General features: G+C 48.1%; 1 pseudogene; it reads right to left on the bottom strand.

Annotated features, from left to right (window-relative positions):
* Nucleotides 1-948: 948 nt before the first annotated feature.
* LOC131421411 (cytochrome P450 2D14-like) lies at nt 949-22601 on the bottom strand (annotated as a pseudogene).
* Between the last annotated feature and the right edge of the window lie 1457 nt (nt 22602-24058).

Raw genomic sequence — 24058 nt, 5'->3', positions numbered from 1 at the left:
AAACCAGGGGAGTGGCCTGTGCAGTAAAAAGTTTACTCAGTAGCTCTGGCATTTTCAATCCATGCACATCCCCAAAAACATGCCTGGCCCTGACAACCTCCACGGAAACATCCCCTACGCCCTTGCGATGACCTGCCTGACAAGAGTGTCTCTGTACATGGGGCCTGAGGTCACACTGCAGTTTATGCCCACAATGTGATTTATGGGGGGGGCCTTGGACCACACTGTTTGATACTGAGAGGGGCAGGAGACTGAGTAACTGAGGTCACCCATGTGGCTCTCCAAGTCTAAGTGACTGACCCCCAACAAAATCCCTAGACACCAAGACTCAGGTGAGCTTCCCTAGTGAGCAATACTCTCTGCTGTGTCACACATCATTGCTGGGAGAACCGAGCACTGTCGGCATGAATCCTCTGGAGAGACAGCAGGAAGCTTTTGCCTGCTCTCCTAAATGCCACCTATGTGCCTTTGACCACTGCTGATTCTATCTGGATCTTTCTCTGGAAAGACCATAACCGTGAGTGTAACAGCTTTTCTGACCCCTTTGAGGCCTTGTAGTGAATCCCTGAAGCTGAGTGTGCTCACCCAGCCAGGGATCGGGCTGATTCCTATCAGAAGCCCATTCACACTCCTCCTGCTCCCTGACACCCAGGAGTCAAGACTTCTACATGGACTTAGTCACCAACCAGGGCAGCCAGTGCTGGGTCTCCATGGGTGACTAGGAGGTAAGCTGTCACCTTCTGAGCCTCACTATACCCGTCTCTCAAATGGGGTTAAATGACAGTTGAGGCTGGAACAGGGAGGGGTAGAGGCTGGCCTGGGGAGGCTGCTGAGGCCGAATCACTGGCTGTGCCTGGTCACGGGGCCAGAGTGGGACTCAAGCCAGGTTGGAGCCATCAGTCTGGTTTATTGTACATCAGTGCTTCTCCAGGAACCGGTTGGGGACTTGGTGACCCCTCTAGCAGGGCACAGCACAGAGCTGGTAGGGGGAGGGGGTCACCAGTCCACCATATACACCGTGGTCGCTGAGGCGGGGCTGCCCAGTGGGCACCGAGAAGCTGAAGCGCTGCAGGAGGCAGGTGAAGAAGAGGAAGAGCTCCATGCGGGCCAGGGGCTCCCCGAGGCACGAGCGGCGGCCTGTGGGTGCATATGAGGGGGTCAGTGAGCCTGAGGTCCTGGGCTCCATGCCTCCAAGTCTCCCTCAGGAGGGAGCAGCGAGCCAGGCTCCCCACAGGCACCTGCTGAGAAGGGCATGAAGGCCTCCTGCTTGACGAAGCGGCCCTGGGCGTCCAGGAAGTGCTCGGGGTGGAAGCGGAAGGGCTTCTTCCAGACGGTCTCATCCTTCAGCACCGATGACAGGTTGGTGATGAGCATCATGCCCTGGCAGGAGATTACTGGCATGGGTGGGGTCTGGGCTGGCAGGGGGATGCCTGGACCCCTGCCACCAGACACAAATGTGCCACACTCTCTGCCTGGCACACAACTGGACTCTTTCAAGTCAGTCTCAGCCCAAGAGATTCCTGCCACCCTCCCTGTCCCCATGGCAGGGCCAAGATAGCATGGGAACCCTCCCTGCCACCTGCCCCTGCATGCATGGCTCCTCCAACACATTGTGGCACACTTTAGTTTGTCTTCCCCTACTCAGATTGCCGGCTCTGCATGGACCTGGCCGGCCCTGCCGCTGCTTCCTCCCCACACCCACCCAGGCTAGAGAGTTGCTGCCTGTGGAAATGAGAACTATGTAGCTTGGGTTGCAGTCCTGGTCACACCTGGCAATGGCCAGGAAGGGGGCTACCAGGGGGCAGATAGAGCTGAGCTGGGGTGAGGGGGGCCACAGGCCTACCTTGGGGATGAGGAAGCTCTGCACTTCAATGTCGCGGGATGTCATGTGGGGCAAGCCCAGTGGGATGATATCCCCAAAGCACTGCACCTCATGGACCACGGCCATGGTGAAGGGCATGTGGGTCTGGTCTCCCATCTCTGGGCGCCGTGCCTGCCCTATCACCTCATCGATCTCCTGTTGGACACGGCCTGGACAGACAAGCATCCCCACAGTGGTCAGAACCCAGGGTGCTGGACACTGACCTCCTCCTGACTCCTGTGCAGGGGCTGTGCCCACAGGAAGGAGGAGGTCACTCTGACCTCTGAGCCAGGGTCCAGCCTCTTCTCAGAGTTCCTGGTAGCCAATGTAAGCTCAGGGCCCCAGCCTGTCCCTCTCCTCCCTGGCCCATCCCACCAGACCCCCAGGCTGGGCTCACGCTGCATATCCGGGTGCAGGATCATGAGCAAGACGTCCCTGGCCAGTGTGGTCGAGGTGGTCACCGTCCTGGTAAAGAAGAGGTCAGTCACCAGCAGGTGCAGGTTATCAACATTGAAGGTGGTCTCGGAGTTCCCCTTGGCCTGGGCCATGCAGAGAGGGTGGGCTCAGGGGCAGAAGGAGGAGCCCCCAAATGGCCTCACACTTTGTACTCATCAACCCAGGTGCATGATCACCAGGTGATACACAGGCCCCACCTTGCCCAGGCTCCCTTCATGGGCCATCAACTCACAACCTGGTCCCTGTCCCTGGCAGCTCACCTTCTCCACCTCGTCCAGGAAGGCATCAGTCAGGTCTCGGGGGGTCTGGGCCGGGTCCTGGGTCATCCTGTGCTCGGTGACCAGCTCATCAGCAGGGTCATGAAGGCCCTCTGCCCAGGAAAGAACTTGGCAGCCAGCCCCGGGATGTGCAGGAGCATGGGGATGGCGTTTACCACCTGTGCAGGCCACAAAAGTGGGGCCCTGGATCCTCCCTGTGCTCAAATGTTCACCTCCACCAGTCAGGTCCCAGCCCCTCCCTAGGTATCCCTACCATTGCCCTGGTTCCTCCCCATGTTCCAACTACGACCTTCTCTTCTGGCCTTGTCCCTAAATGTATAAACCTAAAATCTACATCTCATGGGTTCTGGTGGCTTCCAATCAAAGAGGTACAGGTTGCTTAGCCCTCTCCTGGGGCCTGCCCCTACACCCCTCTACCCAAATCCTCCTCCGTGGAGGCCCATTGCAGGTGGACATCTCCTCCAGGGAGCTCTCCTGCAGGGTTCTTGGCCCCCTCCACCCAGGTGCCTGGGGCAGGAAGCCAGAATTTTCTTTCAGTCCTTACTCTGTTAGGTCCAACAGCTTGAGGAAGCGCGAGTCCTTGTACTCGAAACAGCGCCCAAAGGTGAGGGAGGCGATCACGTTGCCCACTGCTTTATTCAGCAGGGCGTTGGGGCTAAAGGGGTGTCCCGGGAGGGGTCAGTGCAGGTCAAGGGGTCGCCTCCATCTCCTCTTCCCAGCCTCCATCCCTGTCTCCTGTCCCTCAGCCCAGCACTCACCAGCATGGTCTGCGAAGGCGGCACAGAGGCACGAGGCCTCCTCGGTCACCCACTGCTCCAGTGACTTCTTGCACATGCTGAGGTTGCGCAGGGTGGACACGGAGAAGCGCCGCTGCTACCAGGACGCGGGTCCATAGCAGGCAAAAGGGCGCCTGGGGGCGGGGCGGACGTAGGCGTGGCTCGGGTGGGCCCTGGCCTCGCCTCTGCGGACCCACCATGCTGGTGGGTCGCCCGCCCTTGCGTCTATGCCGAGGACATATCCCTGCCCTTGCCCTGCTCACACAGTCCAGCCCCTGCTTCCCCCACAGTATTCTCCTCAAGGCCTTGAAGTAACGCTCATGTTAGACCTCCCGGCTGGGGTCAGGTCCCACCCTCTGCCCACTCACATGGCTTGCCAGATCTCCCCACTAGGGGCAGGTCTTGGCCCCACTCTTCGCTCTGCCCACCGAGATGTCCTTTCGTCCAGGGAGGGGCCCAGCCCGCCCCATGCCCCGCCCACACCGACTCTGTCCTCCTCATTCCTGCCACCCAGACATCGCCTTCCTCCTTGCAGTGGCCTTTGGCCCACCCTCTCCCAGTAATGCCTCGCCCTCCGCCCTGCCCGCATCCACCTGCCAACCCTTGGCACAGGCTTCTTCCTCCACCTGCCACCCCTTCAAATTCGCTGACTCTTCCCTTCACCGCAGGTCCACCACCCTGCCTCTGCTTGGCCCTGCTGGGTCTCTGATCACTGGGGACCCAGTCCCCCACTGGGCAGCGGTCCTCCCCTTCTCCACTTGCCTAGCACGTGTGGTCCGAAGCCCCGGTGTTGGAAGACAGGCATAAGTGGGCGGTCCGCTGTGTCCTCGCTGCGCTCCACCAGCACCTCGCGCATGGCCGCCAGCCCCTTGAGCACGACCACGGGCATCCAGGCCAGCTGCAGGCTGAACACGTCCCCGAAGTGGCACCGCAGCTGCAGGACAAGGGTCAATGGCGTTAGACAAGTCTCGCCCGAGGTTGCCTGACCCCATCTCCTGGCAATAGACCTGGAGGGACCCCTGGGCCACCAGCAGTGAGTGGGTGCAAGGACTTTATCTGGCCTTGTGACGCTGGTGGTCACATCCTCTATGGTTGAGGACCTCACGTTGTATCAGATCACCCAGCTGTGACTTTGCAGAGGTCACCAAGATGTCAGGAGGCCAAGTTAGCATCCCATTTTACAGGTGAAGAAACTGAGGTTCAGTGAGGTGAGCAGTGAGGCCCAAGGACTCACAGCAGGAAGAGATTTGAATCTGGTCACTGTTCCTTCTCAACCTCGATTTCCTGATGTAAATGGGGCTCATGACCAGACTCCTCTCCTCCAATCTCAAGACCTTTCCTCCTGATGTCCTCAGAAGGGACTCAGGCTCACACAACTTAAGCTCTGTCCCACTGGATCCCAAACTCACTACCAAGTCCCACCCCCTCCAGGCCTTTGTCCTCTCTGACCTTTGATTAGAAAATTCAGACTGTCCTCCAGGCCCTGCACAGATGCCCTCCCCCAGGAGGCCTCTCAAACCTGCCTCCTCCTTTCCACCCAGCTCCCTGTCCAGCCTGTGGCTTCACCACCACCCACTGTCTGCTGCTAGGTGGGTCCCCAGGACCTCTGTGCTCACCTCCCAACCACCTTCCTCACCCAAGTAGAGCTGCAAAGTGTGTCCTGGAAGTCCACCTGCAGCAGGTTGCTCAGCCCAGGCAGGGGCATGGGGCCTGGTGGGTAGCGTGGGGCCCAGCATTGGTGCATCAGGTCCCCTAGGAGCAGGAAGATGGCCACGGCCACAGCCAGGGGCCCCAGTGTCTCCCCGGTCAGCAGCCCAATGGCTGCCTCAGTGGGCACTGGGCTCCTCTGGACACACTGGCACCACTCACCACACCAGGCACCTAGGACCAGGCCAGGCAGGGCACTCTCACCAACCCTGAGGGCTCGACCAGCCTGGACCCTCTTTATAAAGGGAGCTGAGACTGGCCTTTGCCCTCTGCTCTGACCCTACCTGTTGGGATGACTGAGCTGCCACAGGGTGCAGGGAGGGGCCATGGAAGTTCAGGTGCAGGTGTGGCACAGAAGTCCCGTCCCTGCTGCCCTCTCCAGGTGCTTATTCTGGGTGGGGGGTACAGAAAAGTGATGTCCCCAGCCCCAGCTTGATTCCCCAGCCTTGTACAGGCTCCGAGAAAGAACCAGGGGTCTCTAGACTTGATCCTCCCCCACCTGTCATATCAGGCTCACACTCCCTAATGTGGTCAAAGCCTCATCCCCAGAACACATTTTCACCTTCCTATTATCTCATCTGCCTCCTCCTGAGTGACCTTCGCCTCCCAGGTTTGTATTGGCACTTGCTGTAGGGAGGTCACAACTATCAGATGGACGAAGAGGGGGGAGTGAGAGGAGGGATGAAGTTCTCCATGTCCCTCACTTCACACTAGTACACTCAGTACACACAGACAGAGTACACACTCACACATTCAGACACTACCCACCTGCTCACAGACTGACACACAGCAACGCACACACCTTTACACACACAAAACTACATACACACACATTAATACACGTACCACACACACACACACACAGACCCAGCACCAGGGCCCCTGTTCCCAGTGGTTGCCTAGAGCTGACCTCCCCCTCCCCTTCCCTGGAGGCTACAGGCAGTGATGCTGAGAACCCTCACCGAGTTGGCCGTGGGCTCAATTTCCTCAGTTTCACACCCACAGCTAGCTGTGGCTGAGGCACCTTTAAATCTGGGTGGGGATGCAGCATGGTTGTTCTCAGAGCTTCCCAGTGACACAACAGCCAGTTCAATGCCAGGAAACCCTTCCTAAGTTGGTTACAAACTGGTCCTTGACCTCCTAGCTCTTGAGGCCTCCCAGGGGAGAAGTCTCCTCATGCCTGTCTCCTTTCCTGACCCAGTGAAATGTGGGGTGGGCACTTGCCCTTGTTGACTGAGCTGCTAGGAAGCTCATGGTACTAGAGTGGCTTAGCAGAGGATGTGACTCTGTCCCCAGAGAAGGGGGCTGGCTTCCTCCTCCTCATTATCATTTTTTTTGTTTTGTTTTAACAGCTTTATTGAGGTATAATTGATATACAAAAAACTGCACATAGTTAATGTGTACAGTTTGATGGCTATGGACATATGCAATCACCACTTTTGTTTTTTTTTTGTTTTTTTTTAATTTTTTGTTTATTGCAGTAACATTGGTTTATAACATTGTATAAATTTCAGGTGTACATCATTATACTTCTATTTCTGCATAGATTACATCATGTTCACCACCCAAATACTAATTACAACCCATCACCACACACATGTGCCATATTATCCCTTTCGCCCTCCTCCCTCCCCCCTTCCCCTCTGGTAACCACCAATCCAATCTCTGTCTCTATGTGTTTGTTTATTGTTGTTATTATCTACTACTTAATGAAGGAAATCATACGGTATTTGACCTTCTCCCTCTGACTTATTTCACTTTGCATAATACCCTCAATGTCCATCCATGTTGTCACAAATGGCTGGATTTCATCGTTTCTTATGGCTGAGTAGTATTCCATTGTATATATACCACATCTTCTTTATCCATTCGTTCCTTGATGGGCACTTAGGTTGCTTCCAAGTCTTGGCTATTGTGAATAACGCTGCAATGAACACAGGGGTGCATGTATCTTTACGCATTGGTGTTTTCAAGTTCTTTGGATAAATACCCAACAGTGGAATAGCTGGATCATAAGGTAGTTCTATCCTTGATTTTTTGCGGAATCTCCACACTGTTTTCCATAGTGGCTGCACCAGTTTGCACTCCCACCAGCAGTGTATGCGAGTTCCCTTCTCTCCACATCCTCTCCAACACATGTTGTTTCCTGTCTTGTTAATTATAGCCATTCTGACAGACGTGAGGTGATATCTCATTGTAGTTTTGATTTGCATTTCCCTGATAGTTATTGATTTTGAACATCTTTTCATGTGTCTGTTGGCCATCTGTATATCTTCTTTGGAGAAATATCTGTTCAGGTCTTTTGCCTATTTTTTAATTGGGTTGGTAGTTTTTTTGTTGTTGAGATGCATGAGTTCTTTGTATATTTTTGAGATTAAGCCCTTATCAGATGTATGGTTTACAAATATCTTCTCCCAATTGTTAGGTTGTCTTTTCGTTTTGTTGATGGTTTCCTTTGCTGTACAGACGCTTTTTAGTTTGATGTAGTCCCATTTGTTTATTTTTCCTATTGTTTCTCTTGCCCGGTCAGACATGGTGCTTGAAAATATGTTGGTAAGATCGATGTCGAAGAGCGTACTGCCTATGTTTTCTTCTAGAAGTTTCATAGTTTCAGGTCTTACATTCAAGTCTTTAATCCATTTGGAGTTAATTTTTGTGTATGGTGTAAGGTAAGGGTCTACTTTCATTTTTTTGCATCTGGCTGTCCAGTTTTCCCAAGACCATTTGTTGAAGAGACTTTCTTTTCTCCATTGTATGTTCTTGGCTCCTTTGTCAAAGATTAGCTGTCCATAGATGTGTGGGTTTATTTCTGGGCTTTCAATTCTATTCCATTGATCTGTGCATCTGTTTTTGTGCCAGTACCATGCTGTTTTGGTTACTATAGCTTTGTAGTATATTTTGAAATCAGAGAGTGTGATACCTCCAGCTTTGTTCTTTTTTCTCAGGATTCCCCTACTTATTCAGGGTCTTTTGTTGTTCCAAATAAATTTTAGGATTCTTTGTTCTATTTCTGTGAAAAATGTTGTTGGAACTTTGATAGGGATTGCATTGAATCTATAGATGGCTTTAGGAAGTATGGACATCTTAACTATGTTAATTCTCCCAATCCAAGAGCACAGAATATCTTTCCATTTCTTTGTGTCTTCTTCAATTTCTTTCAGCAATGTTTTATAGTTTTCCGTGTACAGCTCTTTCACTTCTTTGGTTAAGTTTATTCCTAGGTATTTTATTCTTTTTGTTGCAATTGTAAATGGGAAGGTATTCTTAATTTCTCTTTCTCCTACTTCGTTGTTAGTGTATAGAAATGCAACTGATTTTTGTATGTTGATTTTGTATCCTGCAACTTTACCATATTCGTTTATTACTTCTAAAAGTTTTCTGGTGGATTCTTTAGGGTTTTCTATATATAAAATCATGTCATCTGCAAATAGTGACACTTTCACTTCTTCCTCTCTAATTTGGATCCCTTTTATTTCTTTCTCTTGCCTGATTGCTCTGGCTAGGACTTCTAGTACTATGTTAAATAGGAGTGGTGACAGTGGGCATCCTTGTTTGGTTCCTGTTCTTAGAGTGATAGCTTTCAGTTTTTCACCATTGAGGATGATATTAGCTGTGTGTTTCTCATATATAGTCTTTATTATGTTGAGGTACTTTCCTTCTATACCCATTTTATTTAGAGTTTTTATCATAAATGGATGCTGTATCTTGCCAAATGCTTTCTCTGCATCTATTGAGAGGATCATGTGATTTTTGTTCTTCATTTTATTAATGTGGTGTATCACGTTGATTGATTTGTGAATGTTAAACCATCCCTGCATACCTGGAATAAATCCCACTTGATCATGGTGTATAATCTTTTTAACGTATTGTTTGTATGCGATTTGCTAGTATTTTGTTGAGGATTTTTGCATCGATGTTCATCAGTGATATTGGCCTGTAGTTTTCTTTTTTCGTGTGTCCTTGTCTGGTTTTGGTATTGGGGTAATGTTGGCTTCATAGAATGAGTTAGGGAGCTTCCCTCCTCAATTTTTTGGAAGAGTTTGAGAAGGATAGGTATTAAGTCTTCTTTGAATGTTTGGTAGAATTCACCAGAGAAGCCATCTGGTCCTGGACTTTTATTTTTGGGGAGGTTTTTGATTACTGTTTCGATCTCCTTACTGGTGATTGGTCTATTCAAATTCTCTACATCTTCTTGATCCAGTTTTGGAAGGTTGTATGATTCTAAGAATTTATCCATTTCTTCCATATTGTCGAATTGGTTGGCATACAGCTTTTCATAGTAGTCTCTTATAATCTTTTGTATTTCTCAGGTGTCTGTTGTAATTTCTCTTCTTTCATTTCTGATTTTACTTATTTGTGCCTTCTCTCTTTTTTTTGGTGAGTCTAGCTAAAGGTTTGTCAAATTTGTTGATCTTTTCAAAGAACCAGCTCTTGGTTTTATTAATTTTTTCTATTGTTTTTTTGGTCTCTATTTCATTTATTTCTGCTCTGATTTTTATTATTTCCCTTCTTCTACTGATTTTGGGCTTTGTTTGTTCTTCTTTTTCCAGTTCCTTTAGGTGCATTGTTAAATTGTTTATTTGAGATTTTTCTTGTTTGTTGAGATAGGCCTGTGTCGCTATAAACTTCCCTCTTAAAACTGCTTTTGCTGTATCCCATAAATTCTGGGATGTCGTATTTTCATTTTCATTTGTCTCCAGGTATTTTTTGATTTCTTCTTTGATTTCTTCATTGACCCAGTCGTTGTTCAGTAGCATTTTGTTTAATCTCCACGTATTTGTGGCTTTTCTGATTTTCTTCCTATAGTTGATTTCTAGTTTCATACCGTTGTGGTCAGAAAAGATGCTTGGTATTATTTCAATCTTCTTAAATTTATGGAGACTTCTTTTGTGGCCTAATATGTGATCAATCCTGGAGAATGTTCCAAGTGCATTTGAAAAGAATGTGTATTCTTTGGTTTTTGGATGGAATGCTCTGTATATATCTACTAGGTCCATCTGTTCTAGTGTGTCATTTAAGGCCAATGTTTCCTTATTAATCTTCTGTTTGGATGATCTATCCGTTGGTGTAAGTGGAGTGTTAAAGTCCCCTACTATTATTGTGTTACTGCCTATTTCTGTTTTTATGTCTGTTAATAATTGCTTTATATATTTAGATGCACCTACATTGAGTGCGTAGATATTTACAAGTGTTATATCCTCTTGTTGGATTGTTCCCTTGATCATTATGTAATGCCCTTCTTTGTCTCTTTTTACAGTTTTTGGTTTAAAGTCTATTTTGTCTGATATGAGTACTGCTACCCCAGCTTTCTTCTCATTGCCATTTGCATGGAGTATCTTTTCCATCCCTTCACTTTCAGTTTGTGAGTGTCTTTAGGTCTGAAATGTGTCTCTTGTATGCAGCATATATATGGGTCTTGTTTTTTAATCCAATCAGCCACCCTATGCCTTTTAATTGGAGCATTTAGTCCATTGACGTTTAAAGTAGCTATTGATAAGTATGTACTTACTGCCATTTTTTAACTTTTTTTTTCTCAGTGTTTTAGTAGTCCTTCTCTGTTCCTTCCTTCTTCTATACAGGATTGATGGTCTCTTTAGTTTGACCCTTGTCTGAAAGCTCTACTCTTTAACTCCCCTCCTCCCTCTTTTTATGTTTTTGATATCATATCTAACCTCTTTTTTGTGCATTTGTATCCATTATGTTCTTATCATGGAAATAGATACTTTTTCCTATTTGTGGTCTTCTCTTTTCCCCTTAAATCAGTCCCTTTAACATTTCTTGTAGCACTGGTTTCTTGGTGACAAACTCCTTTAATTTTTGCTTGTCTGGGAAATTTTTGATCTCTCCTTCCATTTTGAATGATAACCTTGCTGGGTAGAGTATTCTTGGCTGTAAGTTTTTTCCTTTTAGCACTTTAAATATATCGTGCCACTCTCTTCTAGCCTGTAAGGTTTCTGCTGAGAAGTCAGCTGACAGCCTTATGGGGTTTCCTTTGTATGTAACTTGACTTTCTCTTGCGGCTTTTAGGATTCTCTCTTTATCTTTAATTCTGGACATTTTGATTATGATGTGTCTTGGTGTGGGCCTCTTTGGGTTTATCTTGTTTGGGGTTCTCTGTGATTCCTGTACCTGGATGTCTGTTTCCTTCCTTAGGTTAGGGAAGTTTTCATCTATTATTTCTTGAAATAGATTCTCTGCCCCTTTGTCTCGCTCTTCTCCTTCCGGGACACCTATAACATGGATGTTAGTGCGCTTGATGTTGTCCCAGAGGTCCCTTAGACTGTCCTCACTCTTTTTAATTCTTTTCTCTTTTACCTGTTCAGCTTGGGTAATTTCTTCCAGTCTTTCGTCCAGCTCACATATCTGTTCTCCTGTATCCTCTACTCTGCTTTTGAGTTCCTCTAGTGAATTTTTCATTTCCAGTATTGTATTCTTCATTTCTGATTGGTTCTTTTTTATATCTTCCATTTCTTTGTTGACATTCTCACTGAGTTCACCCATTCTTTTCCCCACATCAGTGAGCATCCTTAACACTCTTAGTTTGAACTCTCTGTCGGGTAGGTTGCTCATTTCTGTTTCACTTAGTTCCTTTTCTGGGGTTTTGTCCTGTTCCCTTACTTGGAATGTATTCCTTTGCCTCCTCATTTTGCCTCTTTCCCTGTGCTTGTGACTACGTATTAGGTAGGTCAGCTACGTCTCCTGCTCTTGGATAGGTGACCTTATGTAAGTGATGGCTTAGGAGGCCTGCTGTGTGCTTTCCTCAGTTCTCAATGTTCCAGGGGTGACCCCTATGTGGGCTACGTGTGTCCTTCTGTTGTGGCCTGTTTGTTCTCCCTGTAGGTGCCCAGGGATGCCGAGTTATGTTCCTAGCCAGCTGTTGTAATGCTCAGCTGCTTATAGTTGTTGTGGGCCCTTCACTCTCTTTATCAGGTGTGGGGAGCCCTAGCACAGTTGGCTGCAAGTTCTAATGCCACTTTTGTGTTGCAGTATTTCTTTTAAGTGAGTAGGCCCCCAGTGTGGCAGGTTGTTAGGCTCAGGGCCTTACAATTGCTATAAGCCTCCAGCCTTTAGGTCTCTTGTCAGCTCTCTGAGGATTGCTGCTGGGTGGGGCTGGCCTCAGGCTCAGGAGCACCCACTTGTCAGGCTTTGGGAGGTGGGGCAAACCCCCTATATGGATCTTTGAGAAGCACAAGTCTTCTGCAGCTGACAAGCCCTGCCGCCCACAGGTCCACACACACAGTCAACACAGTCCTGCCCCGTGTGCGTGCCCCAACCTCCCGAAGTGGACCCAGTCTTTCCACGGCGGGAGCCCCACACACTCCACCACTGCCCCACATTCTCCACCTGCTCCTTGTGCACGCCCTGCCCCACTGAAGTCGGCTCAGTTACCAGGCTGCAGAGAATCCAGTCACCAATCTATGCAGGCCCACAAGTTGCCTGAGGGCTTGTTGTTGGGTGGGGCCCATCTCTAGGGTGGGCTGCCTGCCCTGGCTGAGCTGGATTAAATCGGTGCTCTAGCAGGTGGGGCAGACCCTGGCTAGCAGGCCCCAGGGAGAACTCCAACGGAGTCTGTGTCAGCATGCCCACACCAGGCCACAACAATGGCCACCACCAATGTCCCAGTCCCTGGAGAGGTCTCACCTCTCACCGAGATGCACACAGGGCCTATTAGGTGAGTCTCCTTTCACCAAAGCACTGTGCACCTTTCCTTCTGGCGATCTCAGGTTGCTCTCTGAAACGGGTGAGCTTGCGCATGGGCCCTTTAAGAGCCGGTTTTAATCTCTTTCTGAACCAGCTTTTCTGGGGGTACTCCCCAATGTTTTAGTAGCAGGCAAAGTTAGATATTCTGCCACTCGTCTTGATTGTGCTGGGTCCACAAAATGCCCACCGCAGGGGCACTCCCTGGCTCAGGGCCCAGCGCCTCCAGGGAGGGCTGCGTACCTGTGGGCTGCTCCCAGGCGACCGTGAAGCGCTGCGGCTTGTGAAGGCGGCGTTTTTTCTCTCCAGAAGGGAGTTTCTGCCTCTTCCACCTCAATTAGGATTGTCCGTTGTAGCAGGAGTTCCTCTTATCCAGTTTTCAGTTCTGTCTCAGGGGTAACTTTTCCACAAGTAGTTTTAAATTGGCTGTGTCCACAGGAGGAGGTGAGCTCAGAGTCTGCTTACGCCGCCATCTTGACTCAGTCCCTCCTCATTATCATTTGTCCTTGAACATCAGCTGCTCAAACTCTTTCTAGAAGACAAGGGGATGGAAAGCAAGTGGAGATGATGTAGTTTCTTTACACCCTCACAGGCCTGCTGAGGACCACAAGGAATGGATTCTCTGGCCTCCCCCTTTGCTGGCCTCCTCCCTCTCCCTGGGCCAGGTCCCCCTGCTCCAGCCCCATCCCTTCCAACACTGACTCTGGTCCCTCAAGGAAAGACGCAAACCTTGGCACCACCCCACACCAGGGCTGTCACTGTGTGGCTGGAATTATTGCTACCAGGCCCTCCCTGTTGCTCAGCCTCTCACTCAGCATCCAACAGGAGAGGCACCACACCATGCCAGGGCAGGACCACTGCCCACCGGCCTCAGCACCCTCCTTCTTCAATAAGAAAAGTGATTGGATTTGATGGTGAGTTTTTAAATCAGTGAAGCTGATGGGAACGCTGAGCCCAAAATTCACTCAAATGGGAAGGGGAAGGAGCCCAGAGGGTGGGGAAGGGGCATTTCCTGGGTAGGGGTCAGGCCCCCTCACCTAGCCCAGGAGTAGTGAAGCAAGCTCTCATTCTGGAAACAGCTGGCGAATTCTTTCCCCCAGCAGAAGCAGGGCCTGCAGGAGGTACTCCCGACCTCCGTGTCCCCCCAGTTCTCTCCCTCACTCACCCCCCAACAGTAAGAGGACCAGTTTCTTCCCAGGGTGCCTCTGGACATCTCCCACTCAGAGATGGCCACCCAGAGATGGCTCCCCGGGGCTGTGGCTTCTTTGTATTGGCTTTCAACGTTTCCAGTTCCTGCTTGTGAAAACTGGTCCTCTCCTTCTGAATTCCCACATCCCCACTCTCCTGCCAGGCCTGGGGCCAGAGAGTGTAGCTTGCTGGGACACAGCAGGGCCTTCCTCAGTTTACCCAGCCTTCTCTGCATCATGCCTTGCTCAGGGCTTGATTTCTGTTCCACCCCCCACTGGACAACCATGTGCTGTGTGCTGGGCTGGGCACTTGCAGCCTGGCAGGAAGATGATAGTGGGCCCCTGCTCCACGGTGCTCGTGACCAAGAGAAGGAGTGGGAAGACAGAGAGCTGACAGGCCAGGCCAGCAGTGCTGGGACTGCTTAGAGGGTGGTGGGGACACTGCCCCAGCCTGGATCAGGACTTTCAGAGAAGACTTCCTGGAGGACTTTGGCTGGCTTGGCACTGCAAGCAAAGGTGTCCTGGCAACAGATCAAAGGGCCACTACAAAGTCCAGGAGGGTGATGGGCAGGGGCAGGGAAGCAGCTTTGCAAATCTGGCCAAGGACTGGGCTTGAGGCAATTGGGGTCCCTGGCCCTCCAGGAGGCAGGAAGACTAGCTTTGAGGCCACTCTACAGACCAGGAGACCACGACTCATGGGCACACTGGAGACTTCCCGTATCCAGCCGGTGGCCTCTCCTTGGCCTCAGTTGAATGTCCTGTCCTGTGGGCAGCAACTCTCTACCCAGGACTGTCAGAGAATCAGGTGGTGTCAGGCGGGGGCAGGATGATCCAAGTGTTGGTCACACAGTGGCCCTGGACAAACTGTCATTATCCACCCTTTGCTTTGGATGTGTCATGCCCTCCCAAGCAGTCACCCTAATGAGGTATGAAGCGCAGGGACAGATTAGCATGTAAATCAGGCAGAGCCCCCCATACTCGGGGCCTGTTGTCCAGGACGGGGGGCCTTGAGGAAACCTCGTGAGTACAATGAGCACACAGTACAATTGTGAAGCTGATGGCCTTTGCAATTATTGTGCAGTTGCAGCATCCATTGATCAGGGACTCGCGTGCCAAGCTCTGCTGCTCACTCCACGTGTCCTCCCCACAGCCCTGTAACGCAGGTGGCTTTATGGTCCCCAAGGCATGGAGGAGACTGAGTCTCAGGGGTCACGTCAGGAGGTCAAAGTCAAAGAGCCGCATTCAGGTCCATCTCAAAACGCATGCTCTGAGCTGCTGCTCTACATGTAAGTTACTGAGATTTCTTATTTTAGAAATACACTCAGCCACCCTCCTTGGGATTCTGCTCTGGTGAAGGTGCTGTGGTAGAGGGGGGAGCACCACAAGAACCATGCATGTCACAGGTGTCCACCTGCGCAGGGAAGGGTCCTCTGGAAACTGTGGTCTGAGACTTAGAGACCAGGGGTGACGTCAGCACAGTGGTGGAGCAGGAAGCGCCCAGACCCCCAACCACCTAGACACGGGCCTGAGTCCCTAGTGATGTGGAGCAAACCCTGGGAGAGAGCCCTAGAAAGCAGATAGGCAGCTGCAGTGCCAGCCAGGGCGCTGGGCCAGTTGGTAGCATTTGGCTCGCCTTGCCCCGCCCCTGCTTTATGGAGCGCCCGCGGAGGAAACACCCCAATTTCCTCTCCTCCCTGGGGACAGAAAGGAAGAGTAGAAGTTGCGTGCAGCTTCTGAGGCCGCGGGCCTGGCCGCCTCACCTGACTCGCAGCGCGGACCCGCCCAGCGCAGCGCTAGGATCCAGGTGGAGGCCCCGGCAGGGCGGCCGTGGCTGCAGTTCCGCAGGCGGGCGTCGGGGGGCGCCAGAGTCCTGGCCGAGGAGCGAACCACGGCAGGAGGGGAGCTGGGCAGGGCCCGCCTCCCAGAGATGGTTTATGGGTACAGGGCTTCTGCTTTTACCCTCATGGTCACACACACCCCCCCCCCCCCCACACACACACACACACACACACATACAGACCCACCAAGCAGAAATCTACTCATCCACAAAGCCACCCACACTCAGACAACACTCACATGAACAAACTCACTCCTGCAGTCAACATGCACAGATTCTCAGGCGTGCGCGCGTGCGCACACAGACACACACACACACACACACGCACGCACGCACGCACGCAGACCTAGCCCCAAGTGCCCTGGTTCTCAGCGAGGCCCGTGGATGCCTGGGCGGGGCCTCTTCTGGTGGAGGCTGCTTCCTGCCGGGCTCAGGGTCCTCACCGGGCTTACAGCACAGCCCAGATTCCTAGACTCTGGTGTAGCCTTGGCAAGTTTAAATCTGGGTGCCCCGGGGCAAAAGGGTTGTTATGTGGGTTCCCCATTTACCCTGACTGAACAATTGGTGGAGCCCAGAGGCCCTTTCCCGAGCTTGTGACATCCTCCAGTCACTTCCTGAGGGATGTTGTCATCCCACTGCTTTCTGTCCTCTATGGTTTCTGATTAGAACTCTTATGTCCAAATTATTGAGCACGGATCCTTTGTTCATGATGAGGAGCATCTCCCATCTTTCTTGCTGCTGTCAAAATTCTCTCTTTGTCTTTTGATGGTTTGATTGTGGTGTGTGCCGGTGCAGATCTCTGATTTTATCCTACTTGGGGTTCACTGAGCTTCTTGGTTGAGTAGATTAATGTTTGTCATCAAATTTGGGGAGTATTCAGTTTTCAACATTTCGTCAATATTCCTTCTAGTCCTTTATCTCTCTCTTCTTCTCTTAGGACTCCCGTTAACGTGTGTGTGGTATCCTTGATGGTGCCCACAGGTTTCTGAATCTCTGCTCATTCTTCTTCATCCTTGTTTCTGTTCCTCGGCCTGGATCAGCTCAGCTGACTGTCCTCATGTTGGCTGACTTTTCTTCTACCTGTTCAAGTCTGCTTTTGAGTTCCTGCAGTGAGCTTCATTTCAGTTACTGTACTTTTCAACTCCAGAATTTCTGCTTGGTTTCTTCTTATAGTTTCTATCTCATTATGGATATGCTTTAACTGCTAAGACATCATTCTCCCACTTCCCTCTAGTTCTTTAGACATGGTTTCTTTAAGTCCTGTGAACATATTGAATTAGCTGATATGGAGTCTCTGTCCAGCAACACCACTGTCAAAGACAGTTTCCAATAATTTCTTTTTTTTCCTGTTGGATGACGTTCCTCTGGCAACAGAGGCCTGGTGGGGCTGCCTCTGCCCTGAGAGTCTTTGGTCCCCGTGCTGTTACCTAAATGCACCAGGGGGTCTGCCCATGCCTCGGGTAAGCAGACAGTCATTAGAAACCCTTGGGCACTGCACATGTGGTCAGTAAAGAGGTAGTCACTTGTGAGGATGGGTACAGGTGCAGTATGGCAGTCCCTGCCCTCAGCCGGGGCTCCAGGCTAACAAGGTCCCAGACCCAGAATCAGAGCGGGAAAACAGAAACCAGTGGCCATCTGGTATATGATCTCATTGCTAAAGGGGAAACAGAAGCCCAGGGCAGGGAGGGACTGCCCTGCAGGGTCACAGAGTGTTGTGGCAGAGCAAGGATGACAGCCAGGGTGTCCTCCTCCAAGATCCCCATGTGGTCTCTTTCTCCTCTGTCCATCATCCTGTCACGTGGGTCCCAGTTTGACTTCTGTCACAAAGGCATGCCTGCAGCCCACAGGGCTCATTCCCTGTCCCTGGTCAAGCCTACTGAGAGCCCGAACTGACCTGGCCAATCTGAGGATGGTGTTCTGTGTTGGAGCCCAGGGCAGTGTCCTCGTCCAGTTCCAGCCTGGCTGTGAGGCAGCGCCTACCGGGGAGGCACCCAGATGTGAGCACTCCTGAGTGGCTGAGAATGCGGGACCCTCCAATCTTGGGTGACTGAGATTCTGGGAAATGCTCACTCCTGGACTGCTGTCAGGCATCCCGAGGAGGGCTCTTGCAGCTGAAGACTGAGCCTGGGTATTAACCTGGCACACTACTTCCCTGCCATCCCTGAGTTTCCCACCTTTTGGAGTGTCGTAGATGAAGTGGGGCTGCAGGCTATTGGTGCTGGCTGAAATGCTGGGCCACGGTGGGGAGGGTGGAGCTGGGTCTGGAGTGTGGGCATCCAGGCTAAGTGAGTCCCTTCCAGTAAAGGGTAAAGTCAGCAGGTTTGGAAGGTTCAAATCCTGTGCCTTGTAAAGCAGTGACTGGCCCTGACGAGCTCCTAGGAAATGACTTTTAGTCTCTGAGAATATTCTGCTGGATAACCATGCCTTTGTTTTCCTGAAGCCTCAGGAAGTGCCAGATCATTCATGCTAACAATGTGACATGTGGTGGGGACCCTGCATCTCCCTGTACCAGTCTGGCCACTGGAGGGGCTGGAGACATAGTTACTTTTGTCAGCCACACAGGCGCTCCGTCCCTATGACATCAATCCAGTAAAATCCCTGGACACTGAGACTCATTTGTGCTTCCCCGACTGGCAATATTCTGTTCATGTGTCACTCATTGTTGCTGGGGAATTAAACACTGTCCCTATGACTCCTCTGGAAGAGGACAAATGGAAACCTGAGCCATGCTCTCCTATGTGTGTGTCTGTCTGTCCTATGTGTCTTTTACCTTTGCTGATTTAATCTGTATCATTTCACTGTAATAAACCATAGCTGCTATAGATGGTATGTCTGTGTCCCCCCAAATTCACATCTTTAAACCTAATCCCCAGTGTGATGTTATTTGTTAGCGGGGCTTTTGGGAGGTGATTAAGTCATGAGGATGGAGTCCTCATGAAGGGGATTGGTGTCCTTATAAAAGAGAACCCAGAGAGATCCCTTGACCCTTCTGGCAGGTGAGGACATATGAAAAGTTGACCATCTAGGAACCAGAAAGTGGGCCCTCACCAGACATCAAATCTGCCAGAGCCATGATTTTGGACTCCCAGAATCCAGAACTGTGAGGAATAAGTGTTTGTTGTTTATAAGCCACACATTCTATGATATTGTGTTCGTGCATCCAGAACAGACAAAGAGAATAACCATGAACACAACAGCATTTCTGAAGTCTGTGAGTCCTCCAGTAAATCATTGAATCTAGGATGGTCTTGGTGACCCCTGACACAGTTGGCTTCAAAAGTGGCATTCACAGGCCCAGCTCAACGGTCGAGTGGTTAAAGTTCCGTGCACTCCACTTTGGAGGCCCAAGTTTGTGGGTATGAATCCCGGGCACGGACCTACTGCATTCAACAGCCATTCTGTAGCAGTGTCTCACATACAAAAAAAAAAAAAAAATAGAGGAAGATTGGCACAGATATTACTCAGGGCTAATCTTCCTCAAGCAAAACAAAAGAGGAGGATTGGCAATGGACGTTAGCTCAAGGCAAATCTTCCTCGGCAAAAAAGGAAAAAAAAAAGAAGTGGCATTCACTAGAATAACCCCAACTCACTGGAAGGTAGTGAAGGCATAGTTTGGGAAAAGGAAGAATGAGGGGGTGGTTGATTAACCTTCATTCCTGAATGGTTTCTGCATCGCTTGTTTTATGATGCACACCTTCACTATGGTCAGTTACTGGAAGTAGAAGTTATCTATGGAATTTGGAAATGATGGAGTTAACCTCCAAGGAGCTGGCTCATTGGATATGTAAGTAAATTAAAAAAAAAAGAAACAACCCTAAGGAACAGGCTAATATACAATCCAGTGGTTATTGCTATATGTAAATAGCTAAAATAAAAATAAAGGAGAGGCTGGGGCTGGATGCTGACACTGCACCAAGCTTGGATTTCATCTGGTCCGAGTTATAGACACTTGTGTCAGGGATGCTCCAAGGGAAAAGTTATGCTGGGACAACAGAAGGCACCTCTATGACCTCTGGTGACCAAGAAGGTAGTTCAATGGGGATAGAGCAACATCAAGAAACTACTGAAAAGTTTCCTTTAACCTGAGAAGGGGGATTATTCTTCAACTCCTTTAAATTCCATGTGGGACTTCCAGATAAAGCAGCTGATATGCTGCCTGTGCATGTGAGCAATGCTGGATTAGCTTATACTGATCAGGATATTCGTCCATCACAACCTAGAAATCAATAACAGAATGAAAACTGAGAATTCAGATATATGTGGAAATTAAACAACACCTTCTTGCAACCAATGGGTCAAAGAAGAAATCATAAGAGAGAGTAGAAAATAGCTTAAGATGAATGAAAATGACAGCACAATATATCAAAATTTATGGAATCCAGCAAAAGTTGTGTTCACAGAGAAGTTTATAACTATAAATGCCTATGTTAAAACAGATCTCAGATCAATTACCTAACTCTACACCTTAAAGAATGAGAAAAAGAAGAGCAAACTAAAACTAAAGCTAGCAGAACGAAGGAAATAACATAGAGTAGAGAAAAATGAAATGGAGACTAGAGAAAATCAATTAAACCAAAAGTTTGTTCTTCAAAAACATCAACAAAGCTGACACAGTTTTAGCTAGATGGCCTAAGAAAAAAAGAAAAGACCAAATTACTAACATCAGATATGAAAGTGGGGACATTACTACTGATTGTACAGAAATAAAAAGCATTGTAAGAGAGTACTGTGAACAACCGTAGGCCAACAAATTGAATAATCTATTGATGAAACGGACAAATTCCTAGAAACAAAAAAGCTACCAAGACTGAATCATAAAGAAATAGAAAATCTAGATGGATCTTTAATTAATAAGGATATTTAGTAAGTAATCAAAAATCTCCCAACAAAAAATGCCCTGGACCTGGTGGCTTTACTATTGAATTCTACCAAACATTTTAAGAAGAACTAACACCAATCCCACTCAAATTTTTCTGCAAAATTGAGGAGGTGGGAACACTTCCTAACTCATTCTATGCAGCCAGCATCACCCTGATATCAAAGTCAGCCAAAGACACAACTAGAAAAGAAAACTAAAGCCGAATATCCCTTATCAACACTGATCAAAAAGCCTCTAAAAAATACCAGCAAAACAAATTGAGCGGTATATTAAAAGGATTATACAAGTGGGAAAGGATTATGACCAGGGGAGCTTTATTAATGGAATTGAAGAAAGGTTGAACACATGGAAATTGATCAATGTTATACACCACATTAACAGAATGAAGGACAAAAACTACATGATCATCTCAACTGATGCAGAAAATGCATTTGAAAAAATTCAACACTCTTTCATCTTAAAAACACTCAACAAACAGGAATAGAAGGAAACCAGTTCAACATAACAAAAGCCATATAGGAAAAACTCACATCAAGTGTCATACTTAATGGTGGAAACTGAAAGCTTTTCTTTTAACATCAAGAATAAAGAAAGGATGGTCACTGTTGCCACTTCCATTCATCAGAGCACTGAAAGTTCTAGTGAGAGCAATTAGGAAATAAAAGGCATCTAAATTGGAAAGGAAGAAGTAACATTATCTCTGTTCACAAATGATATTATCTTGTATGAAGAAAAAACTAAAGAGTCTACAAAGAACCATGTCAGACCTTATAAAAAAATTCAGCAAAGTAGTAGGATACAAAATCAATGCACAAAAATCAACTATATTTCTATACACTATCAATGAACAATGTGATAATGAAATTAAGAAAACAGTTTGATTTACAATAGCATCAAAAAGAATAAAATACATAGGAATTAACTTAACCAAAGAGGTGAAAGACTTGTCCATGAAAAGAACAAAACATTGCTGAGAGAAATTAAAGAGAACACAAGTAAATGGAAAGACACCCTGGGTTCATGGATCAGAAGACTTAATACTGTAAAGACGTCAAGACTACTCAAAGTGATCTACAGATTTAATGTAATCCCTATTGAAATCCCAACGACTTTTTTGCAGAAATAGAAAAATCAATCCTAAAATTCATATGGAATCTCAAGTGACCCCAAATAGCCAAAACAATCTTGAAAAAGAAGAATAAAACTCATACTTCCTGATTTCAAAACTTACTACAAAGCTACAGTAATCAACACACTGTGGTACTAGCATAAAGACAGAGATATAGACCAATGGAAGAGAAAAGAAGGCCCAGAAGCAAACCCTCATATATAGCCAAATGATTTTGACATGAATGCCAAGACCATTCAATGGGGAAAGGACAGTCTTTTCAACAAATGGTGCTGGGAAATCTGTGTATCTTAATGCAAAAGAATGAAGTTGGACCTTCACCTCACACCAGATACAAAAATTAATTCAAAATGGATCAAAGATGTAAATGTAAGAGCTAAAACTAGAAAATTCTTAGATGAATACATAGGACAAAAGGTTCTCAGCATTGGATTTGGCAGTGATTTCTTGGATATGATACCAAATGCATAGGTAACAAAAGAAAAAGTAGACAAATTAGACTTCATAAAAATTAAAAAGTATTGCACATCAAAAGGTACTATCGATGTGACGTGAGCATCAAGGTGGAGTGAGAGGTTCCCTTCGTCTCTCCCCTCTAAATTACAACCACGTAGACATTCACTGACCAACAGAGGATTCCTACGCAGAACAAGAGGACACTTAAGAGATCCAGGAAGCTATACATCTGAAGGTGGGTGGACTGGACCCGTGGGAAGCAGTGGAAGTAGTGGAGCAGCCCCTCCCCACACCTGCAGTAGTGATCCAAGATGCTGATCCTCATGCAGCAGCGCATGCAACTGTGAGTGGAGGTAACAGCGGCCCATCTCCATGCACCCGAAGTGGCAGTGGTGGGAGCCTGGCATGAGCACAAACACATGAGGAGCAGTGGAAGCTGTGGCCTCTTGCACACACAAATGCCACTGAGGAAGTGGTGGTGGCTGGTGGTGGTCCTGTGCATGCCCATATGAGTGCCAGAGGGGCAGCAGTGGCAGCACAGCGGCTTCCCTTTCCCATCACTGTCCATGGAGCAGTCCAGCCCACACCACTGCTGGCAGACAGGGCAGCAGCTCCCAGCCCCCAGTGGAGGCACACACAACACCAAGTTCATCAGCAATGGTGCCGCATACGAGTCCCACATCCCCAGGCCCCACCACTGACAGCGACACCCACGAACCTAGCACCCTTTCAATGGTGCAACCAGCACCACAAGATGACTGGGGAACAGCAACACAGGTGGTGCACAGGACAACAGCAACTGAGCCTGCAGAGAGCTAGTGGAGGAACACGAGGCCCAGACAACCAGAGCCAAAGTAACCAAAGCCATATCCAAATAAGAGAAGGTGATTACTACCACAAATGTGCTAGCAGAGGACCAATTCATCAACCATCATGAAGAACCACAGTAACACTGTAGCACAGAAGGAAAATGACAATTCTCGAGAAACCAAATGTGAAGTCACAGAAATTTACAATTTAACTGACAGAGAATTCAAAATAGCAATCATAAAGAAACTTAACGAGTTATAAGAAAACTGAGAAAGAGAGTTCAATGAGCTTAGGAATAAAATTAATGATTCAATGAGCTTAGGAATAAAATTAATTAACAGAAGGAACACTTCACCAAAGAGATTGAAGCTCTAAAAAAAGAAACCAAAGAGAAATTCTCAAGATGAAGAACACAATCCATGAGATAAAAAATAATGTAGAAAGCATAAAAAATAGAGCAGACCTTATAGAGGAGAGAATTAGTGACCTAGAAGACAAAAATATAGAAATGATTCAGGTGGAGGAGGAGAGAGAACTGAGATTTTTTAAAAATGAAGAAATTCTTCAAGAAATATCCACCTCAGTTAGGAAAAGTAACATAAGGATTATAGGTATCCCAGAGGGACGAGAGAGGGAGAAAGGAGCAGAGAGCTTATTGAAATAATAGGTGAGAACTTCCCAAACCTGGGGAAGGAACTGGACATGCAAGTATATGAAGCTAAGAGAACTCTTAATTACATAAATTCACAAAGACCTTCTCCAAGGCATATAATAGTAAAACTGTCAAAAGTCAATGACAAATAAAAAGTATTAAGGGGAGAAAAACAGAAGAATATAACCTACAAAGGAAAATCTCCATCATGCTTTGAATGGATTTCTCAGCAGAAACCTTACAGGCTAGGAGAGACTGGAAAGATATATTCAAAATACTGAAAGACAAAAGCAATCAGCCAAGAATTCTCTCTCCACTGAAATTATCCCTCA

The sequence above is a fragment of the Diceros bicornis genome, chromosome 25, assembly GCF_020826845.1.
Source record: "Diceros bicornis minor isolate mBicDic1 chromosome 25, mDicBic1.mat.cur, whole genome shotgun sequence".
Taxonomy (NCBI): Eukaryota; Metazoa; Chordata; class Mammalia; order Perissodactyla; family Rhinocerotidae; genus Diceros; species Diceros bicornis.
Note: the sequence above shows the minus strand (reverse complement) of the source record. Positions and strands in the feature narration are given on the sequence as shown.